At 36.9% G+C, this 19,318-nt stretch overlaps 1 pseudogene; it reads right to left on the reverse strand.

Moving 5' to 3' along the window:
• Positions 1-206: 206 nt before the first annotated feature.
• Positions 207-2,669, reverse strand: LOC132602037 (probably inactive leucine-rich repeat receptor-like protein kinase At5g48380; annotated as a pseudogene).
• Positions 2,670-19,318: the final 16,649 nt, after the last annotated feature.

The following is a 19,318-nucleotide window of genomic DNA, read 5'->3' on the forward strand; positions in this document are numbered from 1 at the left end:
ATGTCCGCCTCAAATTGCGTTGGTAAAGAATATTCACCATTAAAATGTGGTGTTCTCTACATCTCAGAGCTGAATTTGTTAGGGAGCACTTTACCCCCAAATATGGGAGTTCCTAGTGTGAATCTGGATTAATCGAAGCCCCAATACAAATACGGGATACTGGATGTGAAACCATACAAGATTTGTTATTGCTCTGCGATCTAATTGTAGCTTCTGTATTTCCTTCAGAGGATATTTGACATGTTGTTACTATATGTTATTTTTTCTCCTTTTTACTATCTCCAATTATCTTATTCATTACTTTTTTATTCTTAACAAATTATATAAGTGTTATGGAAGCTGGTTGACTATGATAGGTGTCCTTATCTTTTCTTGTTATTCAGTTTCAATTTGCTATGATGCTATTTTATAATTCATGTGTTGTGCTAAGACATTATAGCTAGGTTTATCAGATATTGCATTATAGAAAATATCAATTTAGGAATACACCTCTTGCTAAAGGAAGAATAAACCATAGAAAACAGGATTCTAAAGTAGTAGCTTCTAACCAGAGGCCGAGCCATGATTTTTAGTTTGAGTCTGGACCACAATCCTTTCTGCCTAGTTAGATTATTTATATATGTTAAATGGTTTTTAACACAAATACAAGGGTTTGAGCCAAAGCTACTGTACCTATGACGGTGGCTCTGTCCTCGCTTCTAGTCCTCATGCAACTGTATTTCAGGGTCCCCTATTTGGTCATCCACTCGAGCAATTGCCACAAGAGTCTAATACACTTGTTGCGTTGTTGGCCTTTGATCATGAATGAATTTCATGCAGTTACTTGCAAGTTCAAGTAGCTGAATTGCCTTAGCATCAAATCCTTGGCCTAACAATAGTTTATCCACATCAAGAGGACTGGCAAAAGAGCTGCTGGAAAGGTTTAGACTCGAACAGCTCAATTGGTAAGATTCCTTCATTGTTAAAAGCTCGAGATGCACAACCCCAAATCGATAGACATCTTTCTTGTAACTTGTAAAGTCTAAAGACTCGACTATTGGCAATAGACTCAAGTTCGAATCTATGTCACTTGTTTTTGCAAGTGTTGCCTCCCAAAAATTGGATAACTTGGGATCGAAATTTTCATCGAGCAAGATGCATTGTGTGCTTATGTTACCATGTACAACATGAAATTTTCCACCATCATGAAGCCAAGCCAAGGCTTTCGCGACGTCAACAACAATTTTAACCCTTAGAGGAAAATCCTAGAGTCTTGCCTTGTCGTCGATTGAGTGCAACCACTCATGTAAGTTTCCATTTGGCATGTACTTGTAAACAAGAAGTCGCTCGTCCCTCTCAGAAAAAAAGCCGATTAGAGGGACTAAATTCGGATGCCTCAGACTACCCAGAGTTGTAATCTCGGAAACAAACTCTTCCTCCGAATTCTCGAAGCCTCTTTATGGCAACTTTCCCTAGCATTCCATTCCGATTTCATTGTCTTGGCTGAAATTCGAAGTCGCTTTTGATAGTTCCGTAAAACTCATTCTTGTAACAATCTTCTCCAGCGTTAAAATCTGAGGAAATGAACATAGCTACAATTAGCACATTATTTTTCTCCTCTACAACCACAATTTTGATTAAGCAGTACCCCGTCTGTCGCAATTTATGTGACGTAGTCTGAGAAGATTTTTAAAACTTATGGTGTTAAACGTGGCATAACACTTGTGTGGCTATAAAAGTTTGTCACTAGAGTATAATAAATGAGAAGTTAAATTGTTTCAAAATTTAGAAAGCTACCGTCTGCCATTCTTTTTTGAATGAATTAAGAAGGAAATACTGTCACATAAACTGAAACAGATGGACTACTTTATTTTTCGGGGCGTAGTTAAAGAAGGAAAAAGACGGTTGAAAGTCAGGAAAATGTTTACCTTCGGGTCGTTGTTTACTTCTCCTCCAGGCCATTCACTTCCATCAATCACCGTTACCTTTGTTCTCTTCTTGATCAATAGAAGCATCTTTTTTACGCAAAGTAAACCGTAGGAAAAAAGATACATACCAAGTAAAGTGAAAAGAGACCAGCCCGTCACAAAATCACTAATAAACATAGTATGACGGTTCTCTACGTGTTTGTGACGACATACTGGCAGAAAACCACCACAAAGTCCTGGATTATTTGCATAACTTTCAGCTGGAATGGTGGCATTAATAAATTTGGCACTGGCCCTGTCAACATGTTGTTGGCAACATTAAACGTCTTAAGTCGATCTAACAAGCCAGTTTGAGGTGGGATTGGACCTTCTAGTTTATTGTTGTCTAATTTGATGTTATTAAGAAAAGAGCAATTTGCAATGTCGGTTGGGATGTCGCCTGATAATTTGATATATCCGAAGGGATGGATCCATATAGCTTGTTGCTTGAAAGATCAAGAGAAGTTACAGAAGAGCAATTTTGAAGGCCTCGTGGAAACTTACCCTTTAGTCCCATGTCTGGAAGACTAAGGCGTAAAACTCTGGTCTCATCAATATGAAAGCATTGTACTCCTGTAAAATTGCATATGAAACCTTCTGTCTGATCGATTTCAAGCAATCGATGTCACTCTGAAGCAAGTTGCGTCTTAGAGAAAAGCTGAAAAGTATGAAAAATGGTAGTACTAAGTAAAGAATGATGCAGCTGCTCATTTTGTGAGTGAAATATTTTGTTTTAGTATGCATTGCCTTCATCAGCAGGACCATGAAATTTATTGAGTTATTTGCGTTGGCAATTGTGGTGTCATTTACAAATTTACTTATGCAAATGGACAGCAGTTGACTTGGGTCAAGCACGGTAGAATATTTCCACACTGCCAACTGTTTTTCTTCTTTTTCTTTTAACTTCTAATAATGCAATATTTAGATTTATTTAGTATGTTTGCTATGACACAAGTTTATTCTTTGCGAAAAATATTTTTTTCTGAAAATTTGGCCGGTAAGTGCTAGAAGGGGAGCCTTGGAGCAAGTTCAAGTTAATAAAAGGGAATTTCCGACAGGCGTCTTGTCGGAAATTCATTGGAATTTGGCTCATCTGTAAAAAATTCTCCTTTTACTAGTAGATTAAGTTCGAGCGATGGAATCAATCAATTGATACTTTGCGTCAGAGTAGGCTGCCTACATTACACCCGTTCAAAGTCAACGTCTAAATAAAAAATTGGGCCCTCAAACACTCATAGTACTAGTGTTGAAAAAAGTTGGTATCTTTTCTTTGTTTTTTTTTTTTGTTGGACAATGGTAATTAATCAATTTTACATATATAATGCAAAAACATGCACTATCAGGGAAATTGGTACATTAAAGATTATTAATAATATTAGCAAATGATAGCATTTGGATAGTATTGATAATAAAAGTCTAATTACTGATTGGTGTAATTGATGAATATAGTAATGAAACTAAAACTTGAGAAGATGACAACAAAAATGAATTTCGTCCACATGGAGGATAGGTCGTCTAAACCAAATTTGGGGCCATTAGAGACTCAAAGAAGCAAGTCAGACACGTCTATCGAATTAAATTTATGTTCCAATGCTTTAGCATATTTGGCTATTCCTTTTTATTTCTCATCAAACAAATGACATCTTGTGAAATTTTTTATTTCTCATCTTATCATGATATTAGAGTAAATATCTCAAAATGTCAGTCAACTACGAGAAATTATGTATCAAATTCATTTAACTTTATTTTGTATCAATAAAATCACTCAACTTAAAGTTTTTCTCTTATAAAATCATTCAGCCAAGTTTGTCATCGAATAATATGACATGACAAAACAAATTTTTTTTTGCCATGCAGACATGAACTTGACAAATAAATTAAATTTAAAAAAGACACGTATCTTATACCCGACCCACCCATCCACAAATCAAAATCATGATTTCTTTGTCTAGAGGATTAACTCCAAGGTGTAGGATTAACTTTTGATACTTCGGCAAATACTTTGTCATTTGACTTAGATGCATGTGATTGAGTATAAAATATGAATTTTTACTTGTTGCATCGTCTTTTAAGAGGTAATTATTGATAATGACTATGTTTTAATTTATTTATATTTAGTAGCTACATTGATTTTGTAAATTAACATTCGTAGCTACACCAAAATACATAAAGTTTGAGTGGCTTAAGTAGTTATTGGGCAAGGCCCTCACCTTGTCCACTCACGTTCGAACCCGGCCAACAACATTTCTTTTCTTACATATTTTCCCTAGCTTCGATGTGAGTGTATTTCGCCATACTTCTTGTCTTGACATTCAAATAAATTTCAAATACATGTGACATCAAGTACATATGAGATACAATATGAGCCAAATACATATGACGAAAATACACTCAAAATACACGCGAAATACACAACTTTTGCTTACAAGTAAGCTACGAATTATAATTTAGAAAATGGTAAGTTCTAATAGGAAGATCCTCATAGAAGGTAGTTATATCTGTAAATTTGCCAAAATATCCATCTCTTGCAATCTAATGGTGTGGCCAAATTCACTACAACTACATCTAGTGTGTCTTTTGGTCTTTAATTCCCTACAAATACTTTCTCATTTGACTTAGATACTAGTCGTTTTATTTTGTACACCCCTATTTAATTCCCTCTGTATTTTTCATCAATCATAAAGTAAAACTAAATCTGTTTTTTCTATGCTGAGAATCTTCCAGTTGTATTTCCTCAACATGTTGTTGGCAACACTAAATGACTTGAGTTGATCTAACGAGCCAATTTCAGGATCCTCTAAGTAAAGATTTCCATATATGAGTTCATTTATCTCACCCTTGAATTGAATCTAATGATGAATGCATTCTAATAGTTAGATTGTCACTTCTTCTCTTCTAAAGCCTTTTCCCCGTCATTTCTATTTCTTAATCATATTCTTGTTATCTTATCTAGCTTGTTTGATTGTGGTTCAATTTATTGTTGTTGCATCTTGAATCACATAAGTTTCGGAACACTTGGAAATTTAAACCAGAAGCTATAAAAGTACTTGGTGCGACCCCTATCGCGGTAGACCAAACACGATCACCACAAATAGAGATTTATAATTTTCCCCGATGGCAAAGACAGCCTTGTGATCATGGTATAAATATAGTCAAAGTTATGTTATAGGGATGAAAAGGTACCTACCTCAGAATATTGATAATCCTCTATAACCTTAGCTACATTAATATAGCTCCTAAATAGTACAGATTTTCTTAGCTCTAGTTATTTTGAGATCATCTTATAATTTCATGCTCCATTTTTTATTATTTCATGCATATATAAATATTTATTTGATTTGACTATATATAAGGTCCACTTCATGTGTGAGTTATATATAAACTAGGATCACATCAAACCGAACCATGTTAATTACTGTATTTTTATCTTTTCCGTGCTAACACTTTTTATTAATTTTATTGTGTTTTCTTTTTGAGAACAAGGAAATGAGTTTTTGATTCTCATATTGAAGTCCGACTATATATGGATTCATGTTGTGAAGTCCCACATTGGGCCGTAAAGTGCTTCCTGACAAAGCAATTCCATACCGAGGCCTCGAACACTACAAGAAAGTACAGAAATGGTAACAATTCTTTGGCAACAAAAATTATATTGTTGGCAAAATTCAATATTTGGCAACAACTTAGTTTTATTGTTGGCAAATGAACTTTTTTGTTGCCAAACAATTTAATTTTGTTGCCATAGTATTGATTATTATTGCAAAAAGTATTTTTGGCAACAAAAAAAAAAAGTTGTTGCATGTCGTTGCAATAACAGCTGATGGGAAAAGTTTATGCAACAATAAACAAAATTTTGTTGCGAAAAGTACTTTTTGAAATAATAGTCAATACTATGCCAACAAAAAAAATTGTTGACAAATGTCTTTTTTCTTGTAGTGGAGCCCGAGATATCTGGTTGCTTAGAAATATATATAGTAGTGGAAATTTTGAAGACTTAAACAATGCACTTGTTTCAGTCTTGCCCCATGATGCACTGCAACTAGAGTAGAGAATACGTTCACTGACAGATTAATTAACATCAAATTGCAAGCCTTGTCCACTCCATTAGTCATGCATAGTCTTTCTTGACTTTATTTTCTTTTTTTTTTTCTTTCTATTTTCTTTTGGAGACGTGTTTATACCTTTAGATGCAATAAAAATAAATTGGAGTGCTTCGAAATGTAACAGAAATTAAAGAGTCTTGCAATTATTTTTCCTATTTTTTGAATTAACAAAAAATATCAAACTTTTAAGAGCAAGTGGAATTTAAAAACAAAAACATGTTTTTAACTTTTTTAATATTTCGTGTGAATATTGTGATCTCAATATTCTTTTGTGATTAAATATAACTTTCTTAATTACTGTAGCAATTGCAACAACTCTGTAACTTGAATTATCCGAAGTGAGAAACTAAAGTATTATACCATTTTTTTAACTGTTGGGCACATTATATGTTAATCTAGACAACTTAATTGTATCCAGTAATGCAAATCCAATCAAGTATGAATTTCACAAATAGCTGACTCAAATAGTACTCATAGCTTAATTTTTGCATAGGCTCTTCATAATTTCAGTATCAGCTTTGAACTCTTTCTCTAAACATGTTTTATATGCACAGACTCTTCATATTTTATTTGTGTTCCAATAAAATAAAATTACCCTTTTTAATTTTTTTCTTTGGGGTGAATCACAAAAAAGAGAGTTTTTTTTTTTTGTTTAAAACAGTGGAAGAAGACTTGAATGGAAAACTAACTACACTTGAAAACAATTAGAGTAAAGAATACGTTCAGTTAATGAGTAGTTATAACATCACAATGAAAATTCAAAGAGAAAAGGGATTTATGTGTCTAACTTTCATCTGAAATTTCCACAGCAAGACTCATACAAGGACTTTCAACGCAATAGTATATGCATATACACCAAGACTTAGCCAGTTGGATAGCTCCTTGTCTGAATTAAATGCTACCTTATTGGATAGCTTTCTATTGATTTTTGAAGGTTTCAGTTGAATCTACTAAGTGAAAATTGTTGAGTTTTGCATTACAAGACTGGATATCAAATCTGGAGTCATTTTGAAGCAAAAATGTATAGCTGAAAACAAGTTATAATGACCGTAGATTTTTGGCTAAATCCTGACGATCACCGTAACTTCTTGTTAAGGCAATCTTGATAATTTGTCAGGATTTGTGGCCTAGATCCCTACGATCACCATAACTTGTTGTATAGGAAGTCTTGCCTAATACTACTAATAAATAAGAAATCCCATCAGAATTTTGCATCTGTTTCTAGTGAAACGATTATTTTCACTATATTTTTTTAAGGTTAAATTTTAGACATTGGTAGCGGAAGATCCTATTTGTGAATATCACCCTATGCTGACGCCAATGGACATTGCTTTATCTTCTTTGATGTGGTTGCCTCTTAAATGGTCTCGTTAATTGGAAGTCTTTTTAGTATTTCACTAGTTAGCAACAAGTTGAGGGAATCATGTTTTGATTATTTTGTTTTTGCAAATGTATAGATGTGCTTGGACAAGAAAAACAGAAGCAAAATTAAAAAAAAAAAAATCTTAGACAAAACAAAACCAACTGGCATTTCCCTGGGAAGACTAAAGACTTGAGCATTGACATGAGAAACTTGGAATTGATTGATACGAAGAAAGTTCAAAATCTATGTTCCTAAAATTGAAGAAGCATTATAAGAAGATAATTCTTTCCTTAATAATTTCTCCACATTGATCACCCTCTTTTAAATAGCAGTATCGTGATGTTCGGGCTAACTTGTGCGAAATTTGATTACTCCAATGAGTACTTGTTATCTTTCACCAGCAAATGTATTTCGGATAACACATGTACAGTGAAAAAATCACATAACATTTTTGTGTCTGATGAGATTTAGACAACTTATTAACCATTAAACCAAACTCACTCTCGGCACCCGCAGGTCTCGGAAGACTCAGTAGTCTATGAATAATTTGTGTTCCAATAAAATAAATTGAGATTATCAACTATTACTAAAGAAAATTACGTCTTTTTTTTTTCTTCTTTGGAGAGAATCACAAAAAAGAGAGGTATTTTTATAGTTTAAAACAGTGGAAGAAGACTTGAATGGAAAACTAACTACACTCCAAAACCATAAGAGTAAGGAATACGTTCCATTTTATTTTTTTTGTTGCTTTCCACCCGGCGTTCGATATTCACATTGGAGCCCGACTAAATTCGGATTCACACCGTGTAGACCTCATTCGGGGAAAACGCTCCCTACCAAGCATTTTTTCCACACCTAGGGTAAGAGAGGAGAAACCTCATCCACTTCACCGCAACCTTTGGTGGTGCAGTTAATACGTTCAGTTAATGAGTAGTCTTACCACAATGAAAGCTCAAAGAGAAAGAGATTTATGTGTTATAGTTTTCATCTGAAATGCTGGTGCAAGAGATTTTATCATTAGTTCTCCAAAGTATCTGTTGCTATAATTTTATCCTTTTATGCAAGTCGATCATTAGAGGTGGATGCAACCCAAAAGCAATGAGTTTGACTGAATTCCTAATTTTTCAGACATGGAATATATATATATATATATATATATATATATATATATATATATATATATATATATATATATATATATTCCCTCCGGATCAAAAAGATAGTCTACTTAGTCATTTGCACACCCCTTAAGAAAATACTAACTCCTAGACAAAAATATGTAATTTAACCAAAATACCCCTAATTAAATGTCACGCCCCGAACCATGGCCTGGACGTAACACGACACTCGGTGCCTGACTGCATGTGACCGAGCGAACCACATGGCTTGCTGAACTATCATGAGGCATACATGAGCGAAAATATAACGTGAATGCATGATGAGCCTTTATAAAACGTGATGAGTCATAATACTTAATAAAAATACTTGTTTAAACATGAGTGCGGAAATAACATGAATGAGCCAAAAATGGCTAGACGACTCTGAATGTCCGACATAACATAACTGACTTGTCTAGTCTATGAAACCTCTATCACGAGTCTAACTGGAAAACATACTTACTGGGACAAGGACCCCAGCATACCTTTACATGCAAAACTAAATAGAGGATACAATGCTTAAAACCCCGAATGAGATGGGGCTCACCAATAAGCTGGTACGAGTAAATCCTAATGATCAGAAGCGTCGTCCTGTAACTCCGTACCTGCATCGTGAAATACAGGCCCCCGGGCAATAAAAGGGGACGTCAGCACATTGAATGTACTGGTATGTAAAACAACCGGAAGAAACAACATGGGACATGGAAGAACATGATAAGAGCTGAAACTGAAAACTTGGACATGAACATGAACATGAGCATGAGTACATATACATATATAACATGAGTAAAACATGATAAGTAGGGAGAGCATTTCATAAACCGACATATCATATCATAACATATCACCACGCGGTTACGTGGAGTCTGGTACCTCGCCGGACCAGCAGAGCCCCTATACCTTGCCAGGGTATAAGGTAGTAATTTACCATGTGGGTACGTGGAGTCTGGTACCTCGCCGGACCAGCAGAGCCCTCATACCTTGCTTGAGGTAGTAAGGTACCTGATGGATCCATTCAGTGTAAAATTAAGGTATCGTCTTATCCGGGCGGAGCGATCCTTGTCCTACGGTGGCTCCGTAGTTTCAGGCTATCTGAGCCTTCTCGGTAATTTGTGCAACTCCCAAAAACATGAACATAATATAGTTGGCTAAGAAGCCCATGATTTTCGTGAATTAACTTGTACTTGTCTTGAAATCATGATTTCACGAAATGACTTGTAAATATGGTTTCATGCAATAATCTTGTAAACATGGTTTTCATGAAATAACTTGTAAAATAGTTTCATAAGATAACTTGTCATAGTCTTGCAAACATGTTCTTGATTCATGAGTAATAAGAATATTTTGAAATCATATATATAATTGACTTGAAAACATGCTTGTAACTTGCTATATAAAATCATAAAATTGCATGTAAACATATTGAGAACACATGAGGAAGAATTCATGATTCATGGATTAAGCTGGGGTTCCTAATAACCGTAATGGAAGATTAGGAATACAATAACGAATATAGGTACAAGATTCATGTACATAAATATGTAAATACGGGCTACCAATATGTTGGGTTTAATGCCCTAGGATTTGAACTTCATGGTTATCAAGGAAACAAAGCATGGGGAAGAACATAGAGATTCCCACATGTGGATGGAAGTTCTACATACCTTAATTGTTCCAAAACTTGAATTAAAGACTTGGATTTTGAAGAAGATTTCCTAAATCTTGATTCTTGAATCTTGAGATGGGTTTTCTTGAAAACCCTAGATTAGGAATGATTATTTCTTGTTTAGATTACAAGGATATATGTTAGAATTGAGTTGGAATAATTGGAATGGACTTACCTTGGTGTTCTTGATGTTGGAGGAGAGTAGGAGGTCGTTCTAGGGTTTGAGGGAGTGAAAAATAATGAGTTGAACTGATATGGACGGATATATAGTGTTCTGGAACATTGCAGTTTACGTCCAGCAAAATACTGGCCGTATTTTGAAATACGGGCCGTATTTTGAAATACGGACAACACTGCCTCTCTTCAGTAAAATGGTCATAACTCTTTGCACAGATGTCCGTTTGACCCCCGTAAGATACCGTTGGAAAGGTATTTCAATTCTCTACAACTTTCATCAAGGAAGGTTTCCCAAATTCCAAACACGTTTTGAAATACGGGCCGTAAAGTGAAATACGGTCTGTATTTAACCATATGACCTCAAAATGTCAAATTCCAGAATGTTCAGAAATTCTTGGTTTCAGTTTACGGGCACTGTTCATGGTCGTAAATTGGAATACGACCACTGTTCATGGGCGTAAACCACCATATCACAACTGAACGGAAAAATTTCAATTCCAACATTCTTTATCTGATGTTCTAAGTCTAGGATCGTGGTCAAAACCTTCATTAAAGGTACGGGGTGTTACAATATCTCCCCCTTAGGATCATTCGTCCTCGAATGATGGGTCATGGTTAAGGATATGGATGGACATGGCTTGAATACATGGACTTGAAGAAACATCACATGGAACATGGAAAACTGACATAACATAGTTTCATGAAAACATGAGTGCTAAAACGTGAGACATGAATAGAGAATACATGAACTTGAACGTGAAACGTGAGGCATGAATACATAAGGGACATTATAACTCTTCTCCAAAATGTCCTTAATCCATCATTAATTCGATACTCGTAATTCTTGCCCGACATACAACATATACCTTGCTTTCCTTAACAACTTTCGTCTCCTACCTCCAATGTTCATTTCGAATCATTTAATATTACTTCTTACTCGTCAACATGTCATATACGTAATACCCTTCGTGGGCCTATTCGTGGTACGCTAACGGAGAAATTTCCAAGGTGTAACATTCTCCCCTTATTTTGGAACATTCATCCTCGAATGTTAACATTCGGGATTCTACAAAAATTTCGCCAGAGTTTCCCCTGTAATATGGCACTACCAACCTGTCACAACAGCCCATAATATCATTGCCTCACAGGGCTACATCACAATAGCACTATAAATTGGCCACACACGACCAAAAACATGAAAAGAAAGCTTACATACCTCAAAATCTTGGTGTTTCATCATAAATCTCTTCTGCGGGCTGAAACAAGTGTGGGTACATGGATTTCATATCTCCTCGGCTTCCAATGTAGCCTCCTCAACTTTCTGACTCCCCCACAGGACTTTCACTGATGCTATTTCCTTAGTTCTCAACTTGTGAACTTGACGGTCAAGAATGGCTATGGGGATCTCCTCATAGGTGAGGTCATACTTAACTGTTATAGCATTAGCAAGAACAACCAATGATGGGTCTCCTATACACTTCCTAAACATGGATACATAAAACACTGTACAACAGCCAAATCTTGTGGCAACTCAAGTTCATAAGCTACTAGTCCGACCTTTCGTAGAATTCTGTAAGGTCCAATATATCTGGGACTGAGCTTCCCTTTCTTGCCAAATCTCATAACACCCTTCATAGGTAAGACTTTAAGTAACACCTAATCATCAACTGAAAATTCTAAGTTCCCTTCGCCTCACATCTGTATATGACTTCTGGTGACTCTAAGTCGTTTCAACGCTCCTATATTAACTTGACTTTCTCCATATCCTGCTAAACTAAAATCTGGTTCTAGCAACTCTGCCTCACCAACTTTGAACCAACCAATTGGTAATCTATACCTTCGCTCAAAAAGGGTTTCAAATAGTGCCATACCAATACTAGAATGGTAATCCCTTTTTTTTTTTTTTTTTTTTGTAGGTAAACTCAATAAGAGACAGGTGGTCATCCCAATTACCATTGAAATCAAGGACACATGGTTACTGAACTGAATGAATACAAGATTACTAAACTGCTGAGATACTAAACTGAATGTCTATTGTACTGACTGAAGACTGGGCTGACTGAATACTGAGCTAATTGAATACTGGATTAGCTGTATACTGAGCTGACTAAATACTGGATTAGCTGAATACTGAGCTGACTGAATATTGGATTAGCTGAATACTGAACTGGCATGAATACGTGAGTACTAGACTGATATCTGAGTATTGAACTAACATGAATATTATAACAGAGATCTGAATAACGTATCTGTCTGACCATTTGTCTGAGGATGAAAAGCTGTGCTAAGGTTCACCTCTGTACCAAATCCTTTCTGAAAGGATTTTCAGAAGTTCGCTGTGAACTGAGCACCAACTCTGGAATAATAGACACTGTGATCCCATACAATCCGGCAATTTCATTAACAAATGACTTGGCATAATCTTCTGTTCAATCTGGGGTCTTAACTGGCAATAAGTGCGCTGACTTCGTAAGTCTGTCCACAATCACCCAAATTAAATCATGCCTCATAGCTGAACGAGGTAGACCTGATACAAAGTCCATATTGATCATTTCCCCTTTCCAGACAGGAATATCAATATTCTGAGCCAAGCCACCGGGCCTCTGGTGTTCGGCTTTCACCTGCTGACAGTTCAGGCACTTAGCTACAAAATCTGCCACATTCTTCTTCATGTCGTTCCACCAATGAATCTCCTTGAGATCATGATACATCTTCGTAGAACCTGGGTGAATGGAATACCTAGAGTTGTGGGACTCTAACATGATTCTCTCTCTGAACCCATCAACATCTGGAATGCATAATCTGCCTCGATATCTCAATGTACCATTATCTTCCTCCTGCTCAAAAGCTAAGGTTTTCTATTCGTGAATCCCCTCTTTCATCTGCAGCAAGTAGGAATCACCAAACTGCTTCTCTCTAACTTCGATGACTAAAGAGGAATAAGCCATGTTCTGGGAAATAACTCCACCCATTTCGGAGTCTGAAAGTCGAATTCCTAGTTTGGATAAGCAATGAACTTATTTCATCTTAGTTCTCTTGTCTACCTAAATCATGAACCATACTTCCCATACTTGATTTTTGATACTTCCTAAAATACTCATAGTACTGTTGTGCGCTAAGTCTATGACTAGCACCCTAAAGATTAGAGTCTCATGCAATGACACTACCTTTGTGACACATAACTGGGCATGATCTTATATCTTTTCTGTGATCGCCTAATTGATAGTAATTGAACTTGACACGATTCGTTTGACGATCATTCTACTCATTTCGGGTTAGGAATATTCCCTATGGAGGCTATCTCATTATGCCAACCTAACTGAATTAAGGTTCTTCATATCTCATACTAACCCTTCGGGTCTTCAATTATCTCACTGGACTTACTGGAGATTTATGCATCTCCCCCTTAGACCAAGGCTAACATCTTATACTTACAAATTCTTCTCTTTTGATGGGATCCAATTAACATTCCTTACCTTCTGCAATTCCTTCGTACTCTACAACACTTACTTTGTTTTTTTTGACTCACATCTGAGCAATTCCTCATGGGGAAAAAGAACTAAATTTACTTACATGAACGGGTTGCTACTGTATTCATAACTGGCATACTCCATCTTAACGACTTAACTCTGCTCACACTGTAAATCTTAGGTCAACCCCTTTTGACAACTCTTAAAGGCTATTCGTTTATAGTTTGCTCTCTTACGGTTTAACTGGTTTCTTCTTCCACTAATCACTCTACTCCATGCTTAACGTAAGCCCTTGGTTTCTAACACACATTCGTATGTATCCGAACTGTCACCTACTCAAGGTGTTCATCTGAATAGGAAATCAAATCATATTTCTCAAAGTCAGTTGTACTCATAACTTAGTCAAATTTTATCATTACTGTTGACATGGATTTTCCAGACATATTACGAACTTATATCTTATTCTCCTTCTATTTCTAGGAAAACATTTGGCAGAGTTTCCTCTGTATTTCTTACTATCCCAAAACCTGCACGCAGGAAATACCAACAATGCCTCACAAGGCCAACATATATACATATATCATATCATATCGTAGCCACACAGGGCTCCCAATTTCGACAACGGTATAAAAATGATGAACTTACCTCATATGTCCAACTCAAACTGTACCTGTTACACTTTCCTGTTTATTTTCTCTTTCAATCTTTAACTGCAGATGGAGTGGGTCCTGATGACCTCCGGTAGAAAACTGCCTACCACCACTTCCTTGAGATCCTCCATGATTTACCTTTCCTGTAGACTTAGCTCCTTTTCTAATTTCTCTAATATCCTCTCCCTGTGGTATCCCATTCTCCTTTCTTAAGAACATCATTATCATTCAACATACCATTCATTCTACTACACCCCTTCTCGGGCAGCTTACATTTTATTTCAATTTCAATAGCACTTGAAGTCTCATTCGTTACCAGCAAATACTGCACAATTGTACTCCCTATGGGTAAACATCCTTACTTGGACCTTGAATTACCTGTTCATCTCCTGCGCATTCGAAACGTACGTAATTCGAAAGGAAGAGAAGTTACTTATCGCTCTAAGCTTCATGGCACGATCTAGAGTAGAAAGAAATGAGACAATCCTGAATGTCTTGGTGGTCAACTGTTTATATGTATAGGGCCCTCACACATATAAAAGTGACCCCACTGGACACGGTTTCATAGACTCTCTAAAGACACTTGAACCTAGGCTCTGATACCAAGTTTTGTCACGCCCCGAACCATGGCCTGGACGTAACACGGCACTCGGTGCCTGACTGCATGTGACTGAGCAAACCACATGGCTTGCTGAACTATCATGAGGTATACATGAGCGGAAATATAACGTGAATGCATGATGAGCCTTTATAAAACGTGATGAGTCATAATACTTAATAAAAATACTTGTTTAAACATGAGTGCGGAAATAACATGAATGAGCCAAAAATGGCTAGACGACTCTGAATGTCCGACATAACATAACTGACTTGTCTAGTCTATGAAACCTCTATCACGAGTCTAACTGGAAAACATACTTACTGGGACAAGGCTGTAACACCCCGCATCTTGGAACTAAGTTTAAGCTCATATCATTTAAGTTCTAGTGGGTTGACAGGCCTATTTCGGGCAGCGATAACTCCTTGATCCGTTGTGAATCTGGAAGAACTTCCTTGGTGAAAGTTGTAGCCCTATTAACAAGCCTTCCAACGGTATATTATGGGGATTAAAAGGATATATGTGCAAAGATTTATGCCCATTTGACTGAAGCCTGTTCGCTGGAAAATCGTCTGCGTTACGGTGAAGAGTTACGGACCGTAACTCGTGTTACGGGCCGTAACAGTGAACCGTAACACAGACGAAATTTCCAGAACCTCACTGGAAATTTTGTTCAAGATACGGTCCGTCCCTTCGTGTTACGGACCGTACCTTGTGTTACGGACCGTAACATTGGACCGTAACACAGGGAAAATTTCCAGAAAATTTCTGGAAATTTTCATCAGGATACGACGAGACGTTACGGTCCGTACCCTGTGTTACGGTAACGTAACGTGGGCGCGTTTTGGTCCGCATTTGAGATTCGGGTCAACTGACTTCGGGAGGCCATAACCCCATCGTAAGTTGAGAATTTGGGAAAACTCAAAGAATGAAAGTTGTAGATTATTGAAATATCTTTCCAACCATAGGTTGTGGGTTCACAGGCGACGTCGGGATTGGGTGATATGGTCGTTTTAAGACAGAACAGTCCCGACCCGTTTTCAAGTTGGGTCAACCCATTTTCCCTTGGTATTTAAGGAAAATGAAACCCTAGAAGCCTCATTTTCCCCTCATTTCAGATTTTAGAGAGAGGAAGTGAGAGAGAAGGGAATCTAGAGAGAAGAAGGAGGAAATCAACCAATTTTAAGGCCCCAAATCCCAAAGTTCGTGAAGGATAATTTGTAGTACAAGTTGTGGTCGTCATTTTAAGCTAAAGATCGGACTTGGGAGTGTTGATTTCGTGGTGACTACCCAAAAGGTAATATTTCTACTCCCTAATAATTTATAATTGTGAATTGATGATTTATTGGGAGAATAATGATTGGGTTGTTGAAGATAATTATATGAACTTTGTTAGAATTGTTGGGTTGTTGACTTGGGATTGTTGTATTCATATGGATTATGAAGAATGATGTTAATTGCATCTAAATGGGATTGTAGGAATGACTAGAAGTAAAAGAATGGGGATTTGGTGAAGAAAACACCATTAATGAAGGTTATAGAGCTTCATGCCCACTAAGTGTTTGATAAAATGCTTAGATGAACAAACATGGATATTGTTGCTAATATAGAATCCCTATGACTTGTATGCTATAGATTGAAGTTGAAGGGGTTGAAGGACATTGTGATACGCTCAAAAGCGGAAGGTTAAGGTATGTAGAACTTCCATCCACATGTGGGAACTTCTATGTTCTTCCCCATGATCCGTTTAGTAAATTATATGAAGTTCAACTCCTAGGGCATTAAACCCAATGTATTGGTAGCCCGTAATTATGTATGTATGTATGTACATGAATTCCGTATATATGTTCGTTATTGTGTTCCTAAACCTCCATTTCGGACATTAGGAATCCTAGCTTAATCCATGAATCATGAATTCTTTCTCATGTGTTCTCATTATGTTCATATGAAACTGCATGAGTTATTTTTACAAGTTATTTCATGAAAATATGTTTACTAGTCCTTTCGTGAAAATCATGATTTCAAGACAAGTACAAGTTAATTCACGAAAGTCATGGGCTTCTTAGCCAACTATGTTATTTTCATGTTCGGGAGTTGTAATAATACCGAGAAGGCTCAGATAGCCTGAAACTACGTATGCCAACGTAGGATAAGAATCGCTCCGCCCAGTAGGACGATTCCTTCATATGTTCCCCATTGAGGGATTTGGATCCATTCATGTTATGTTCATGTCTCGTGCCCCGGCAAGGTACGAGATGGCTTAGCTGATCGGGCAGAGATCAGACTCCACGCTTCTCCCCGTGGTGGTTTATGTCGGTATTACAGATCATTTCAGATTATCTCATGCTTACAGTACTCTCGTTGTATGTTCAGTTTCAGCACTCAGTTTCAGTTTCAATTCTATGTTATGTACTCATGCTCATGCTCATGCTCATGTTCATGTCTCAGTTTTCAGTTTTCAGTTCTTATCATGTTATTCTATGTCCCATGTTGTTCTTCCGGTTGCTTTACATACCAGTACATTCAATGTGCTGACGTCCCCTTTTATTGCCCGGGGGCCTGTATTTCACGATGCAGGTACGGAGTTACAGGACGACGCTTCTGATCATTAGGATTTGCTCGTACCAGCTTATTGGTGAGCCCCATTTCATTCGGGGTTTTAAGCATTGTATTCTCTATGTAGTTTTGCATGTAAAGGTATGCTGGGGGCCTTGTCCCAGTAAATTATGATTTCCAGTCAGACTCATAATAGAGGTTTCATAGACTAGACAAGTCAGTTATGTCATGATAGACATTTGAAGTCATATGGCCATTTGGGCACACTCATGTTTAAACAAGTACTTTATTATGTAATATGACTTATTATGTTTTACAAAGGCTCATCATGCATTCACGTCATATTCCGCTTATAATATGAAATCATATTAGTTCAGCAAGTCATGTGGTTCGCTCGGTCACATGTAGTCAGGCACCGAGTGCCGTGTTACGTCCAGGCCATAGTTCAGGGCGTGACAAAGGCCCCCAGCATATCTTTACATGCAAAACTAAATAGAGGATACAATGCTTAAAACCCCGAATGAGATGGGGCTCACCAATAAGCTGGTACGAGTAAATCCTAATGATCAGAAGCGTCGTCCTGTAACTCCGTACCTGCATCGTGAAATACAGGCCCCCGGGCAATAAAAGGGGACGTCAGCACATTGAATGTACTGGTATGTAAAACAACCGGAAGAAACAACATGGGACATGGAAGAACATGATAAGAGCTGAAACTGAAAACTTGGACATGAACATGAACATGAGCATGAGTACATATACATATATAACATGAGTAAAACATGATAAGTATGGAGAGCATTTCATAAACCGACATATCATATCATAACATATCACCACGCGGTTACGTGGAGTCTGGTACCTCGCCGGACCAGCAGAGCCCCTATACCTTGCCAGGGTATAAGGTAGTAATTTACCACGTGGGTACGTGGAGTCTGGTACCTCGCCGGACCAGCAGAGCCCTCATACCTTGCTTGAGGTTGTAAGGTACCTGATGGATCCATTCAGTGTAAAATTAAGGTATCGTCTTATCCGGGCGGAGCGATCCTTGTCCTACGGTGGCTCCGTAGTTTCAGGCTATCTGAGCCTTCTCGGTAATTTGTGCAACTCCCAAAAACATGAACATAATATAGTTGGCTAAGAAGCCCATTATTTTCGTGAATTAACTTGTACTTGTCTTGAAATCATGATTTCACGAAATGACTTGTAAATATGGTTTCATGCAATAATCTTGTAAACATGGTTTTCATGAAATAACTTGTAAAATAGTTTCATAAGATAACTTGTCATAGTCTTGCAAACATGTTCTTGATTCATGAGTAATAAGAATATTTTGAAATCATATATATAATTGACTTGAAAGCATGCTTGTAACTTGCTATATAAAATCATAAAATTGCATGTAAACATATTGAGAACACATGAGGAAGAATTCATGATTCATGGATTAAGCTGGGGTTCCTAATAACCGTAATGGAAGATTAGGAATACAATAACGAATATAGGTACAAGATTCATGTACATAAATATGTAAATACGGGCTACTAATATGTTGGGTTTAATGCCCTAGGATTTGAACTTCATGGTTATCAAGGAAACAAAGCATGGGGAAGAACATAGAGATTCCCACAT

This window comes from Lycium barbarum, chromosome 7 (assembly GCF_019175385.1).
Source record: "Lycium barbarum isolate Lr01 chromosome 7, ASM1917538v2, whole genome shotgun sequence".
Lineage (NCBI taxonomy): Eukaryota > Viridiplantae > Streptophyta > Magnoliopsida > Solanales > Solanaceae > Lycium > Lycium barbarum.